Below are 15745 nucleotides of genomic sequence, written 5' to 3'. Positions count from 1 at the left end.
GACCGGCCATTCTGACACCCCCTGCCGAGGTTGGAAGGATCAACTCTAAATTGCGGCAGATACGTGAATTTTACACTATAATAAGTTTTCTGGGAGCCTACATTTCATCTACACTACATCTTTGCTTCCTCGTTGGGGCTACAACCATCTCCCTTCCCAGTTGGAACGGCCGTGCCATTAATATCCTGGAAAACAGGGTGCTTTCACATTAGTAGTCGCATCCTCCATGTGGAAGTCGCCTCATCGTGGTATAGAGCCATTCACAATCTGATACCGATCGACGAACGCCTCTATCTTATTAGTCTTAGTCGGACTGGTCTTTCCGACACATGTCATCAAGCTGACTGATTACCACATAGTCTCGTCTCTTATGCACGAGAACACATGCACTGGATTCGTTGACAACTGGATTTCCTTAAACGATCAACTGAAACTACTTTCTCGCTTAAACAGCTTCTGTGATCGGACTTTCCCCTTTTCCCGCGGAAGAAGAAAAATTCGACAATGTGACTCCTCGGACACTATGCCCACTGTGTAGTAGGTGTGACAACGACCTCTAATCCCGCGTTTTTTTTTGTTTTTTTTGTCAATATGTGATGAACGCTCATTGGAACTGAAGAAGCTTCAATGTTACCTAGCTACATTTGCAAATAAGTTACAGCTTTCTATAATCAACAAGGAATTGGATAGCTTTCTTTTTTTGTTTCTTTCTTTTCATTTTGTTGTTCTGGAGACTTCCCTCATTGTGTTCTTCCAGGAAAAAAATCTGTTTCCTTATGAGGCCCGTTATTTAGGTCTCAATTTCTTTTTCATAAGATATGAAAACGAATATAAAGAAAAAGTTAAAAAGGAATATAAAAATAAAGGAATGAAAGAAAAAACCAATCTGGTACCATGTGCATGTGTGGGACCAGCCCAGCGGCGGCGGGTGACATCGTGGCCAGGACACAAAATTTCGATCTTTGTCCACTTTCTCCCCACCCAGCCTGAAGCTAACTGTGTCCGTGTACAGTATTTGATTTGCAATCAAAGAGTATTCGGTCACGTGTTCGAATCACGCCACTGCCTACATTTTGAATAAAAATTACCAGCCATCGCTGCCGAAGACATCCTGCATAAGAAGTATCCTCGTGCTGCCAAAGGCCTTGTGAAAATGGCGGAGGAGCGGCAGAGGTTCAGGGCACTGTCTTGCCCTTATCGTGCTAAACTGTTCCTAATGGCTGTAGAATCAGCAATGATCAACGGGATGAAGGTGCAGAAGGCATGGAAACCACTGCAATAAAGGCACATTATCTGTAACCACAAGACTATTGGCCCGTAATTGAAAAAAACGCATCCTGACGACCTCTTCGTTGGCTAAAGGTTTCGGACTAGTTCCACATTAGGGTCTCTTGGGTGCGACTGCTAATGAAATGTAATTAAATTAAATAATATGAAACAGTATATAGATATATTCAGCTTCAGAGTGAGGAAGCCAGAGGTAATCGTACTGTCACGGATTAGGAATGAGTTACGAGTAGTCATTGAAATAAGATAGGTCTATCGCTGAACTGAGCTCTTCTTGTTGTGGTTGTTGAGCCCAGGCAGATGTTACAAAGTGTCAGTCGTGAGTTGTAAGTGAGCGGGACAGTAAGGAGATTCGAGGCAATGTCGCCTAGTACTATGCATAATTGCAATTGTGCGTTCTGTTCTGAAATTAATGTTAAAAGTATATACTTCCATGAAGTGAAATAATAAGTGAGTTACAGAAGGAAAAAATGAATATCAGAAATTGTTTAAAAAAATTGGTTCAAATGGCTCTGAACACTATGGGACTTAACATCTGAGGTCATCAGTACCCTTACACCTAACTAACCAAAGGACATCACCCATAGCCATGCCCGAGGCAGGAGTCGAACCTGCGACCATAGCGGTCGCGCGGTTCCAGACTGAAGCGTCTAGAACCGTTGTGCCACACCGCCCAGCAATTGTTTCAAGCTGTGCCTCAAAAACGTCTTACCGAAAAACAATTCTGCAACAAAGAAATGAAGTCCATATAACTTCACTGCCCACTTCTACACTGGATTCAACGAACAATTCATACGTCATCGCCTCTTAGACAAAGTAAGAGCTACAATATACTGTTATAAGATTCGAAAACTTATAAAAATAGAGAACAGCTCTGTATAGAAAAATACTCTGTAGGAAGTCTATTTGATTACACTGCGACTGGGAACCAAATGATGGTTTTGTAGGACGTATCCATTGGTATTAAAACTTCCAAATCAATAAATTTTGATGTCACTTACACTCTCATTTACATAACTATGTAACATCTCATTATTACTGATTTTTTTTTACTTTAATTTCTTTCTTTGTATTAGATTCTGCTACAACGTGTTTTCACCATGGTTTCGCCACACGTTGGAGACATTCAGCACAGCATTTTAGCCGACCGGTCGAGCAGTTTTTGAAATGCTCGTGTCGAGCCTCCGGGCCATCAAAATCTCCCCTCGGGCAGAGACAGGTTGATTGCGCTCATTCCCCATACTACACACGGACAGCGCACCCATTGACACTATACGCACAGCGCTTGTGTCTGACTAGCAGTCATTACTCGCCACGTTACGCTGCTATAGCCGGACTGGTTTATGTGATATTAATTCGCTGCCCAAATGTTCTGACTGATCGGCGTAGAAGATATTGAGGAACCAGCATTATAATCAGAATTTAAAAGAGCTTAAGAGATCAAATGAGGCAGGAGGGATAGACAGCGATCCACCTCAATTTCTAAAATCACTGGAAAAGTAATAACAGAGCGACTGTTCAAGTACATTTGTAGAATGTATGAATGTGGCGATGCACCATTTTACTTACGGAGAAACATCAACCTTACAACTACGAAGACTGCGAGAGCTGACAAATGTGATAATCATCCCACATTCAGAGTAAAAACACATGCATCCACGATGCTGACAATAATGATATATAGAAGAATCAGAAAAGACTGAGGATGCGTTAGGCGAGGTTTAGTTTGGCTTTATGGAAGGTAAAGGCACCAGAGAGGTCTTTCTGACGTTGCGGTTAATGCCGGAACCGAGATTAAAGAAAAATCAAGACATTTCGTGGGATTTGTTGACCTGGAAAATGCGTTCGACATTGTCAAATGGTGTAAGAGCGAAATTCCAAAACAGAGGTTAAGCAATAGGAAAAGACGGTAATTAATAATATGTACAAGAGCCAAGAGGGAAGAAAGGAATGGAAGACCAAGAACGAAGTGCTAGGATTTAAAAGGATGTGAGACGAGCATGCAGTTTCTCATCCCTACTGTTCAATCCACACATCGAAGAAACAATTGTGCAAATAGAAGATACGTCAAGTGTGGGGCTAAAATTCAGTGTAAAAGTATATCAATGATAAGATTCGCTGATGACATTGCTGCCCTCAGTGGAAGTGAAGAATAATTAGAGGATGTCTTGAATAGAATGAGCCATCTAATGAGTGCAGAATATGGACTGAGAGTAAATCGAAGGGAGACGAAAGGAATGAGATGTATCAGAATGGGAACAGCGAGAAACTTAACATTGGGATTGTTAATCACGAAATAGATGTTACCTATGCAGTGAAATAACTCATTATGGACGAAGAAAGGGAGACACAAAAAGCAGACTATCACTGGCAAAAGGATATTCCTGGCCCGGAGAGATCTATTAATATCAAACCTATGCCTTAATCTGAGAAAGAAATTTCTGAGAATGTACATTTGGAGCACAGATTTGTGTGGTAGAGAAACCTGGACTGCGAGAAACCGGAAAAGGAGGGAGTCGAAGCATTTGAGGTGTGGTTGTACAGAAAAATATTGAAAATCTGGTGGAGTAGTAAGTTAAGGAACGAGGAAGTTCTGGGAGGAATGGGTGAGGAAATGGACATGTGGAAAACACTGACAAGGAGAAAGGACGGGACGACAGGATATCTGTTAAGACATCAGGGATTGAGTTATATGGTATTAGAGAGAGCTGTAGAGGTTAAAAGCTGCAGCGGAAGACAGAGGTTGTATTACATCCAGTAAATAATTGAAGACGTAGGTTACAAGTGCTACTCTGAAATAAAGAAGCTGGCACAGGAAAGGAATTCGGGGCGGACCGTATGAAATCAGTCAGAAGACCGATGATTCAAGAAAAAAAGAAAAGAAGAAAAGTGTTGACATGTAAGTTCTAATAACACTCCTTGTTGTACTCATATTTTATGACTTTGCAACGAAACTTGGACGGCTAATGGTTTTGAATTTGCCATCTGTATACACAGAAACATAATATTTCTAGTCTACTGCATTTACGCAGTTGTGGAGACGTTTACATGTTGTTTAAAGTGATTTCTAGTCCTGTACTTTCTAATTCGTATATATGTGTAACAGAAAGGTATCTCTGTATGTACGTTTTTTAGCTATGAAGATTATAATCATATACTGTAATTAACAACCTGATTTATAAATATTTGTGGTGCAATACTGAAATTAACCCAAAATAATTGTTTCCTAGGTCGCTGAAAAATTTTACAGTGGGTACGTTGCAACTTGTGAAAAAAAAATTGTAGTAGATATTGGTTGTAGTAATTACGTGACAGTAAAACAGATCGCATAATAAAGGAGAAAATAGAGTACAACATATAAGCAGTTGAAGGAAAAATGACTAACGTTTCAAGACGGCTCTTGATAGTGTTAATTTGATCACACAGTGAAGAAATTATATTGAAGTAATAGTAATGGTGACTTGGTCGAAAAACTTGCTGTAAGGTAGCGAGATGACCAAATTTGTCAAGAAAAATGCAGTCTCTCGTTGTTTTGCTTATTAAGGCATTCTGGTAATTTCTACAGGTAAGAGAGTGGGACCATCTGTCCAGCGCTAGAGAAGAGAGATTATTTCCAGGGAAACGAGAAACCGGGGAAAGGACTATGGCTCGAAATATCGAGTCCTAAATTACGAATTATTAGTGCAGTCAGCAGTCTGAGGTAATAAGAGGTTGACGCTTAGGAGAGATGTATATTGTGTGGATTTGTGAAATATCATTTTGCATCAATGGGAAGGGCTTGACCTGTGTTGGGAGGATCTGGGAGACGTCGATTTCTTCAATTCAGAATAATGCAGCTGGAGTGACGCAGACGCCAGTCCACTAAAGCTTATGTGCAGGACCACACAATTAGCTGCAGTTTTAAGGAAAATGGATGTACCCTAAGTGCTCCACAAGACTGACTACATACAGCCGAGGATGAGTAAAAATTTCCATGGGACACTTAGATATTTAGATAATCTAATGAAATTAAATATTCCTAAGATATTTTTGTAGCACATGGTGATAAACTTATATAAACTGGCAGTGAGCGAATGCTTACTCTGCCTCACGGTACGAAAGTATTGTCGTAACTGGTCGGTAAGTGTCCTGAACATCCTGCAGTTGGCACTATGTTCTGCTAGGAAGATTGATTTGCTGCTCTGACATGAAAAGCGGAGGGATTTACCTTGGTAGATTCTAGACAGTAAGTCCTTGTGGCGACAGTCTTATGTACTGTTTAATCAGTTTGTGTTATATTGCAGAGGTATCAGTCGCCTTGTACGATTTAGCAAAGGAATTAAAGGAATTAGGGCACTAACCGAGTACTGGAGTTTGTACTGACAAAACAATACATAACCAACCCCAAAACTGCACGTAATCCCATAATATGTTTCCATTTTATAGTGTTTCAGTCTCACCAAACAGTGGAACATTTAGCTTTTCTTAACAGAAATTGGCCTGGTTATTTGCAAGATTTATGCACTGTTCTGCCGGTGCTGCACACATTGCAGAAGTGGCAATGAATTAAAAATAAGAGAAATAAGAACAAAGAAGTTTCCCAAACGACCATTAACATATCAAAATTCAATAAATCATCACAGGCGACAAACTTCCAAACAACTCCATTGAACAGTGATTTCGAAATGGATAGATATCATTCGCTCAAACTCTGCTAAACGAGCTAGCATATTTGCACACATGCATTCACGCAGAACGCAACTCTTACAACACAGTAAACACATGCAACAGCGTATTAAGTTCAACTGAAATTGACGAGGCAGAGTGGCGCAATGTTACTTTGCTGTAATTAAATATCAGATCACGAGGCTATCTCTTCTAATAACGCAATGCGCCATGATGGTGCAATGTGGCAAACGGTGGATAAACCAAAACTGCACTCAACATTAATAACTGCGGTATTTCGATGAACAGTTACGCTTAATCACGAACTACATTGGCAGTCAAGGCCTTGCAGTAAACTTAGCAGCTCATTATGATTTAAGCTCTGTTACACTGAATGATAATTATTTTCTGCATGTTAACTGTAATTAGCAATGAGACCCATTTCAGGATAGTTATATGCAAGACACGAATGCTTGCAACTACCTTGCCCACCTTCGAAACATTTTTATGTAGCAAAATATCCCATAAATTCACTAATGGCGTAATCTGCATCAGATTATTAATGAAAATATTTACCTTCTGCTCGATAGCGTTTTTCTTAGCTATGCTGCAAGGTCTATTGCTGATTGTTTGTAAGATTACTCTGTTACTGGATCTTATTCCACTACCGTACGGAAACAATGTGAGTTTCATTTCAGTTCACCTTTTAATTAGAATCCAACAACGGTTCCAGCATACTGCTAACCCAAAATAGCATCTTCATATGACGATACTAAGTCACATAAACGGTTTGTACGAGAGCATAGGAATGGCTACGACTTCTAACTCGAGTGGTTTTTTACAATTAGAGCTGTCTACGTCATTAATCAAGTCAAAAGGGGTTCCAAATGAAATAATTTTCTGTCAGATAGCATATTCAGATACAATCCAATAGTGCACAAATCTAAAAGTTGACAGTTCGATTAATTTGGAATAATGATTTTTAAGTGTTTGCTTGAACTCGATTTGAGAGCTGAAGGAATTATCGATGACGCTTCGAAATAAAAATTAACAACCTCTCGCCTAAGACATAGAATTACAAGAATAAATTATTGATCCATATCATGATTTTGCATCTCGAGCTTAAAAACCGTTCGAGACATTAAAAGCCTTCTCTGTTGCATATATGAGAGAGATATGATAATTTAGTGTGTTCACATATGTTAATGATTTCCTACACCGCAGAAGCTCTTCGCGATACAGCATATCATTTGGGTTGCCTACATTACAGGGGCAAGCGGCGAGACAACTTACAGTTAAAGCGGTGGTTCCGATCTGGCTGCAGAGGGTGACAACTTTGCCGTCCTACTTTGCATCGCCGGTTACGTGGGGTGAAACAGAGCTTTATTTGATATCTTTTCGCCCACCCGGTATTTTTGTTGGCTGCACTGCCCAGCAAGAACAGTCGACTGGAGTGTCAATTGGTGAGTGGACTTGCCGAGCCCACTATCAGCTTAATAGAGACGATGAGTGCCAGCTGACAACAGCCTGCAACCAGGCTTTCAAGGCGCAGTTCTTACACTAGTACACTCATACGCGATTGGACTTACAAGGGGACCATGTGACAATGGGATTTTTGTATTCTTTGTATTTCTGGTACGTGAAGTTCGGAACTCAAACCTCAATCACAAAAGCAGTATGTTACAACTCTTAAAAATTTTCAAGAAAATCTGCTTTGATGTTTTACCACAGTTTTTAGTATGCCAGTTTCATTTAACAGGTCATGTATCTGTTGAATCACAGACCTGCCAAAATTTTAAACAGCGGGGTGTGTTCTGTAAACATTTCCATGAAGCTTAAAATATATGAGGATGAAAAAGAACTTAATTTGTCATTCTTTTTCTTTCAATTTAGACACCAATTTGCATTTGCAACGAAAACTGGACTTTTGTGTGTGACATGTAATTATCAATAAGAAAACGTGAATTTTTTCGTAGAAATATCATTACTTTCTTAAGTTTAAATTTAAATTAACGTAGGTATTCGAACTCAACGACAAAAAAGAAGAATATTAGCCGAAACGAGACACGAGCAACCAAGCGCTACAGACCGTTTTCCATCTTTATCCACTTTAAACTTCATGGAATTGATAACAGACCACGCACCTCTTTCGAAAAATTTCCATCAGCTCGGAATCGAAGCGAAAACGCCGATGAGGCAGGTGAGCATTCTACCACAAACCCACCTGGCATATCGATACAACTCGATCTCACTTTAGAGTATTAAAGAAGGTCGCAGATCATTAAAATCACTTTTCTCGAGAATTTTTTATAGTTAGATCGAAGTTAGAGATTAATAATTTGGCGAGGCAAGACGTTATGATCACTGACTACCACGAGATTAAATGTTGTCTCGTGACGCTGAATTTTTCGCTCGGCGGCGGAGTGTGCACTGACGCGGAACTTCGTGGCAAATTAAAACTTTGTTCTGGAACGAGACATTAACTCGGAAACTTTGCCTTTCGCGGCAGAGTGCTCTATGACCCAAGTTCATTAAACATGACCTCCTCACATCTTTACTTCGGCCACTGCCTCATCACCAACCTTCCAAACTTCATACAATTTTAATCTGCCATGAAGTTTCACACCAGCGCACACTCCGCTGCAGAGTGAGAATTTCATTCTGGAAACATCCCATAGGTGGTGTCTCCGCAATATCTTTCTTCCAGGAGTGTTAGTCCTCCAAGTATTGCAGGAGAACTTCGGTGAGGTGTGGAATGTAGGAGATGAGTTTACTTTGGAAAAACAGCTATGAAAATGGGTCGCGAGTCGTGCATGGCTGAGGTCGACGAGAAAGAGAGGCTGTGGTGCCTACGTCACAGCACACGATACTACGGGTCTTACGATTACCAGCAGTCACGTCCAACGGAGAGCGAGTAACTGTTTCAGACGATTTTAATAATTCTTAAATAAATGGAATCCGTCGGTAACACAAAACACGCAGTTAAGATCTTTAGTGGGTACCTTCACATTAACATGTTGAATTCCTGTAGGTCCCCTTCGGAACATGGCATTCACGAAGTATGGCGGAAAAGGGCACTGGTTTGTAATCACGAGTCCGTTTCAGAGTTCGTATTTCTTGTGGGGTACGTGCTTGGTTTTGTATCTCGCCTGGAAGGCAGGGCGTGGGTAGGAGCAGGAGCAGGAAAAGGTACTAATCTCTCGGTACTGCAAATACAGTTAAAGCACCTTAACTAGTTGATAAACAAACGCAAACATATTACATAACTTGCAAGATGGTGCGAAGTTGAAGCGAAGTGTCCTGGCTGTCTGCATCTGATGAAATGGGCAAGACTGTAGCGATGCTCGTAGAGCTCTCCAGCGCCGGCTAGAGGGCGCTGTCGTCTGTGTCTGTCGTAGTGCCAACCTAAGCTGTGGCATCGTAGCTATCGATGCCACACTTGGGTATCTCAGTCAATAGAATCCTCGTCTAGAGTGCGAGTCTCCGTCCGGCACAAAGACTGAATCGGCGACACACTTCCTTATCAGCACATATTCCGCTTTAGAATGAAGAATTCCTTCTGGGCTTCTTATCAAATTGCTATGCGACTGGATTCGTGATTTTGTGTCACAGTGTTATACTGGTGTTAACGTTATAGGCCCACCGCTGTTCTTATGGTACAATGACACAAAAAACGCAGCGTTAAGAAGTAGTTGCGCGACATAAATGAAAGTTGGTAGCCGTGTTTCTACGTCGGAAAGATAATATCCATCCAGATCTCGTACCAGTCGCATACGAATGGTGCTTATAGTACCAATATGCAGAGGAGAACCAGGTTTCATGTAAATACACTTGGTAGCAATCATGAGCTTTAGATACAATTGAGGTTGGACGTACTGAGTTGTTGTAAGTCAAGAACGCCTTTAAGGGGACAAGAAAGCCATTATCAGCACATCACTGAATTTGATCGAGGTCGTTTAATAGGACTACAAGAAGTTGGATGCTCCTAGTTTGGAAATGCTTGGCTGGAATGTAGCCTCTGTACATGTTTGCTGGCAGGATCTTCGGTCATCCATACGGTACTACCGAGAGGGAAGACGGTCGTGTTCGACATATGGCTCCGGCACGTCGTATCGCATCTACAGCAGCAATTTGAGCACCAGTTGGCTCCATAGTGACACAACGGTTACTTCATGAACAGCTCCAAGAGAGATGCCCTGCAGCGTACATTTAACTGACACCAAACCACAGCCGTTTGCGACTTCAATGGTACCAAGAGAGAGCTCATCGCAGGGCGAGGTGCTGGTGAGTTGTATTTCCTGATGTGGTTCTGTTTCGGTGCCAGTGATGGGCGTGTGCTGATTAGGAGGACGCCAGTTGGGGGCCTACAACCATCGTGTCTTCGTGCTAGACGCAATGGTCGTACACCTGGAACTGTAGTCTGGAGTGCGATTTCGTATGACAGCAGGAGCAGTCTGGTGGTTAATCCACGCACCCTGACTGTATATTTGTTCGTCAGTCTTGTGATTCGAACTACTGTGCTGCCAATCATGAACAGGAGTCCAGAGGTGCTTTCTAAGAGGATAATCTCGCCCACATACCGCTGTTCGAATATGCTCTACAGGCTGTCGACATGTTGCATTTGCCTCCTTCACCTCCAGATCTGCCTCCAATCGATCGCGTATGAGACATCATCGAACGACAAGTCCAACATCATCAACTTGTAAGTATGTTTACGTTTTTATGTTGGTAACGCCACGTAGCGCTCTATACGAAAATCACTGGCTGTGCTGTGTGAAGTCTGTGGCTGGTTTGCATTGTTGGAATATTTGCTATTGTAGTGTGGGGCAGTTGGATGTGAACAGCGCGTAGCGTTGCGCAGTTGGAGGTGAGCCGCCAGCAGTGGTGGATGTGGGGAGAGAGATGGCGGAGTTTTGAGAGCGGATGATCTGGACGTGTGTCCATCAGAGACAGTAAATTTGTATGACTGGATGTCATGAAATTATATATATATATATATATATATATATATATATATATATATATATATATATATATATATATCACTTCCTTTCACGCCGATCACCTGCCACCGCACCTAAAACCTCTTTCCTCATTACCTTAGCCAGCTTCATCCTGACCCACAACTTCTTCACTTTTGAAGGCCAGACATACCAACAATTAAAGGGAACAGCCATGGATACCAGGATGGCCCCCTCGTACGCCAACCTATTCATGGGTCGCTTAGAGGAAGCCTTCTTGGTTACCCAGGCCTGCAAACACAAAGTTTGGTGCAGATTTATTGATGACATCTTCATGATTTGGACTCACAGTGAAGAAGAACTCCAGAATTTCCTCTCCAACCTCAACTCCTTTGGTTCCATCAGATTCACCTGGTCCTACTCTAAATCCCATGCCACTTTCCTTGACGTTGACCTCCATCTGTCCAATGGCCAGCTTCACACGTCCGTCCACATCAAACCCACCAACAAGCAACAGTACCTCCATTATGACAGCTGCCACTCATTCCACATCAAACGGTCCCTTCCCTACAGCCTAGGTCTTCGTGGCAAACGAATCTGCTCCAGTCCAGAATCCCTGAACCATTACACCAACAACCTGAAAACAGCTTTTGCATCCCGCAAATACCCTCCCGACCTGGTACAGAAGCAAATAACCAGAGCCACTTCCTCATTCCTTCAAACCCAGAACCTCCCACAGAAGAACCCCAAAAGTGCCCCACTTGTGATAGGATACTTTCCGGGACTGGATCAGACTCTGAATGTGGCTCTCCAGCAGGGATACGACTTAATCAAATCCTGCCCTGAAATGAGATCCATCCTTCATGAAATCCTTCCCACTCCACCAAGAGTGTCTTTCCGCCGTCCACCTAACCTTCGTAACCTCTTAGTTCATCCCTATGAAATCCCCAAACCAACTTCCCTACCCTCTGGCTCCTACCCTTGTAACCGCCCCCGGTGTAAAACCTGTCCCATGCACCCTCCCACCACCCCCTACTCCAGTCCAGTAACCCGGAAGGTGTACATGATCAAAGGCAGAGCCACTTGTGAAAGCACCCGCGTGATTTACCAACTGACCTGCCTACACTGTGAAACTTTCTATGTGGGGATGACCAGCAACAAACTGTCCATTCGCATGAATGGACACAGGCAGACAGTGTTTGTTGGTAATGAGGATCACCCTGTGGCTAAACATGCCTTGGTGCACGGCCAGCACATCTTGGCACAGTGTTACACCATCCGGGTTATCTGGATACTTCCCACTAGCACCAACCTGTCAGAACTCCGTAGATGGGAACTTGCCCTTCAGTACATCCTGTCTTCTCGTTATCCGTCAGGCCTCAACCTCCGCTAATTTCAAGTTGCCGCCACTCATACCTCACCTGTCTTTCAACCACACCTTTACCTCTTTACTTCCGCCTCGACTGACATCTCTGCCCAAACTCTTTGCCCTTGCAAATGTCTGCTTGTGTTTGTGTATGTGCGGATGGGTATGTGTGTGTGTGTGTGCGAGTGTATACCTGTCCATTTTTCCCCCTAAGGTAAGTCTTTCCGCTCCCGGGATTGGAATGACTCCTTACCCTCTCCCTTAAAACCCACATCCTTTCGTCTTTCCCTCTCCTTCCCTCATTCCTGACGAAGCAACCGTTTGTTGCGAAAGCTTGATTTTTGTGTGTATGTTTGTGTTTGTTTGTGTGTCTATCGACCTGCCAGCGCTTTCGTTTGGTAAGTCTCACCATCTTTGTTTTTAGATATAAGATATATTTTTCCCACATGGAATGTTTCCCTCTATTATATATATATATATATATATATATATATATATATATATATATATATATATACATATATATATATATATATATATATATATAATATTGCTTTTGAACACTATTAAGGTAAATACATTGTTTGTTCTCAATCAAAATCTTTCATTTGCTAAGTATGCCTAACAGTAGTTAGTGCCTTCAGTAGTTTGAATCTTTTATTTAGCTGGCAGTATTGGCGCTCGGTCTATTGAAGTAGTTCGAGTAACGACGATTTTTGTGTGGTAAGTAACTCATGAAAGGTATACGTTATTGTTAGTCAGGGCTATTCTTTTGTAGAGATTATTGAAAGTCAGATTGCGTTGCGCTAAAAATATTGTGTGTCAGTTTAGCCGGCCGGAGTGGCCAAGCGGCTCTAGCCGCTTCAGTCTGGAGCCACGCGACCGCTACGGTCGCAGTTTCGATTCCTGCCTCGGGCATGGATGTTTGTGATGTCCTTAGGTTAGTTAGGTTTAAGTAGTTCTAAGTTCTAGTGGACTGATGACCTCAGATGTTAAGTGCCATAGTGCTCAGAGCCATTTGAACCATTTTTGTGTCAGTTTAGTGTTGATCAGAATAAGTAAAGAGAGAAATGTCTGAGTACGTTCAGTTCTGCTCAGCTGTTTGAAAATCAGATAACGTAAGAGGTTTATCAGCATAGTAATTAACTAATTTTTCTAAGGGGATGTTTGAAACTAACAGCGTTAACCGTCCCCTTATTGACCAACCCAGTCCAAGAGGCATGGAACTGCATACCACAAACTGTCATCTGGCACTAGTACGACATGAAGCATGCATGTTTGCATGCTTGCATTCAACATTCTGGCAGCTACACATGTTGTTAATATACCAGCATTTCACATTTGCAATGGATTATCTGACACATTAAACTGTGATCTTGCAACGTTAATCACTTAAATATGCTACCTATACAAATGTATTCTCGAAATTTCATTACTCCACATTAATTGTATTTTGTTGTTGCGATTTTCGTCCGTCAGTGTATAGAGTAGGCTTAGAAGACTATCTGAGAGGCCCCCTTTAGTATGTGCGGATGATACATTTGTTTACCATCCAGTGATGTGGTGATAAGATTGAAACGAATTACAAAATGATTAGTACAAGATTTATACAATGCACAGAATGTGATAACTGAATCTTAAGACTGAGAAGTGGTAATATCCCCACATGAGTCCGAAACAAATTGAGATTGGACGATAAATAACACATTATAAAAGCTGTCGATTCATCGAAATATCTAGGGATTATAATTACAGACAAATTAGGTTCGAACAATCACACAGCAAAAATTGTGAGTAAGGGAACCCAAGATGTTGTTGGCAGACCACGTAGAAGATGCAACAGATTTACTACCGATACGGCCTACGTGACGCTTCTCCGTACTATTCACGAGTGTTACTGCGGTAACATATGATCCTTACCAGACTGAACTGATATAGTGAAACAAAAAAGTTTAAAGAAAGGCAATTCGTTTTGTAATAGTGCCGTTTTGTAGCATTGTCATTAAAATAAGGGCATTTTATGTGGCAGCGACATCTTTTGAGGTCGTCCCAATCACCAACTTCATCACTGAGTGGCAAGTTATTTAGTTAACTCTCGCTTACACAAGGACAAATGACCTTGGTGATAAAATAAGAAAAGTTAAACCCTACACGGAAAGACTTCGGTGATTATTTATCCTTGGTACTATTCTAAAGCGGAATGTGGTGTGATCTGTCAGGTTTGTTCGGTGTGGCTGCTTAACTGTGTGATTCTGGTTGTCCGGCCGAGTTGTCGTTCTGTGTTTTCTACACAGTACTTCGACGATCTATCCAGCAGCACCTGAAGCAGACTACTGTATCGATCGATTGTTCATTGTACAAAAACTGGAATCAATAAATCGGATGGACACAAGGAAGCACACCATTAGCCTGAAAGTTGATGATTTTTCCTTTTTATATTATTTCGACGATGACTTGTGTTACACAAGACGGAAAATTTTAGACGTTGTAGGACGTGAGAATGGCCTGAATCTGAAATCTAGATAACGAAATAAACACATTACATACAGTCAAATGGCGGATATATTTTTTCTACAAAGCCTGAAAGTCGTTCAGGAAACTCCCTGTCAAACACCTAAGTAAGAACAGCAGAGTAAGCATGTCGATGCAGCTGTAGCATGTGGATAAATATTAAGTTATCGACCTCTTACACCTCATACGTACAACAGACGGTATCGAGAGTGACTTTAGACATATGGAATTCTACCATAAGTTTCAGTTAAGATTAGTACTAATTTAGGCTTTCCTGCTATCATGAGTAGCAATGCAGTCATTAGCTTGAAGTTGTCATAGGCGATTGTGTAGCCGCTGGTATAATCTGTCTGTTATAATCTGTCCCACGTTCAGCCCACAGGTGGTACGAAACATTATAATAGCTGCCCATTCCCATGCCGCTCGATGTTTCGAGGAGTATCCTCGCTCCAATTCGTCACAATAGGTCTCTCCATTACCCTGCTCAGACTCGACCGCTGCACTTGTGATCGCTGCATGGCGCACGTCCAGTTTCGAACAATGGGCTTTATGTATAAAAACGCCAAACTCAGATCCTTACACATGTACAATATTTTACCCACACCAGAAAAAGTATTGGAATACAGCTATTTTACATGTCACAACAAACAAGATAGTTACTTAAATAACGCTATATAATACCTAGCAAATTTCCGTATAGAAAGCGGTAGCAGTGACTTTAAAATATTGCTTGCGCCAAGGATATTAGTAGAAAGTAGTACTGTCTATACAATGAGCATTCGGATGCGCAGAACAGAAATTTTTTCCACAACGTACATTCTCTTCTCCCCTCCCCACCAGACCACATAATTTTGGGCCAGTGCGTGTTTTCACCTAAAGTACTCTACAAATTTCATGTCAGAACATCGTTAGTAAAGATAATGTTCAGAAATAACCATGGATTTTGTATATACGTTTCAGAAGCACCCCGTCGACT

This window comes from Schistocerca americana, chromosome 6 (genome assembly GCF_021461395.2).
Source record: "Schistocerca americana isolate TAMUIC-IGC-003095 chromosome 6, iqSchAmer2.1, whole genome shotgun sequence".
In the NCBI taxonomy this organism is placed as follows: domain Eukaryota; kingdom Metazoa; phylum Arthropoda; class Insecta; order Orthoptera; family Acrididae; genus Schistocerca; species Schistocerca americana.
This window is presented reverse-complemented; position numbering follows the sequence as displayed.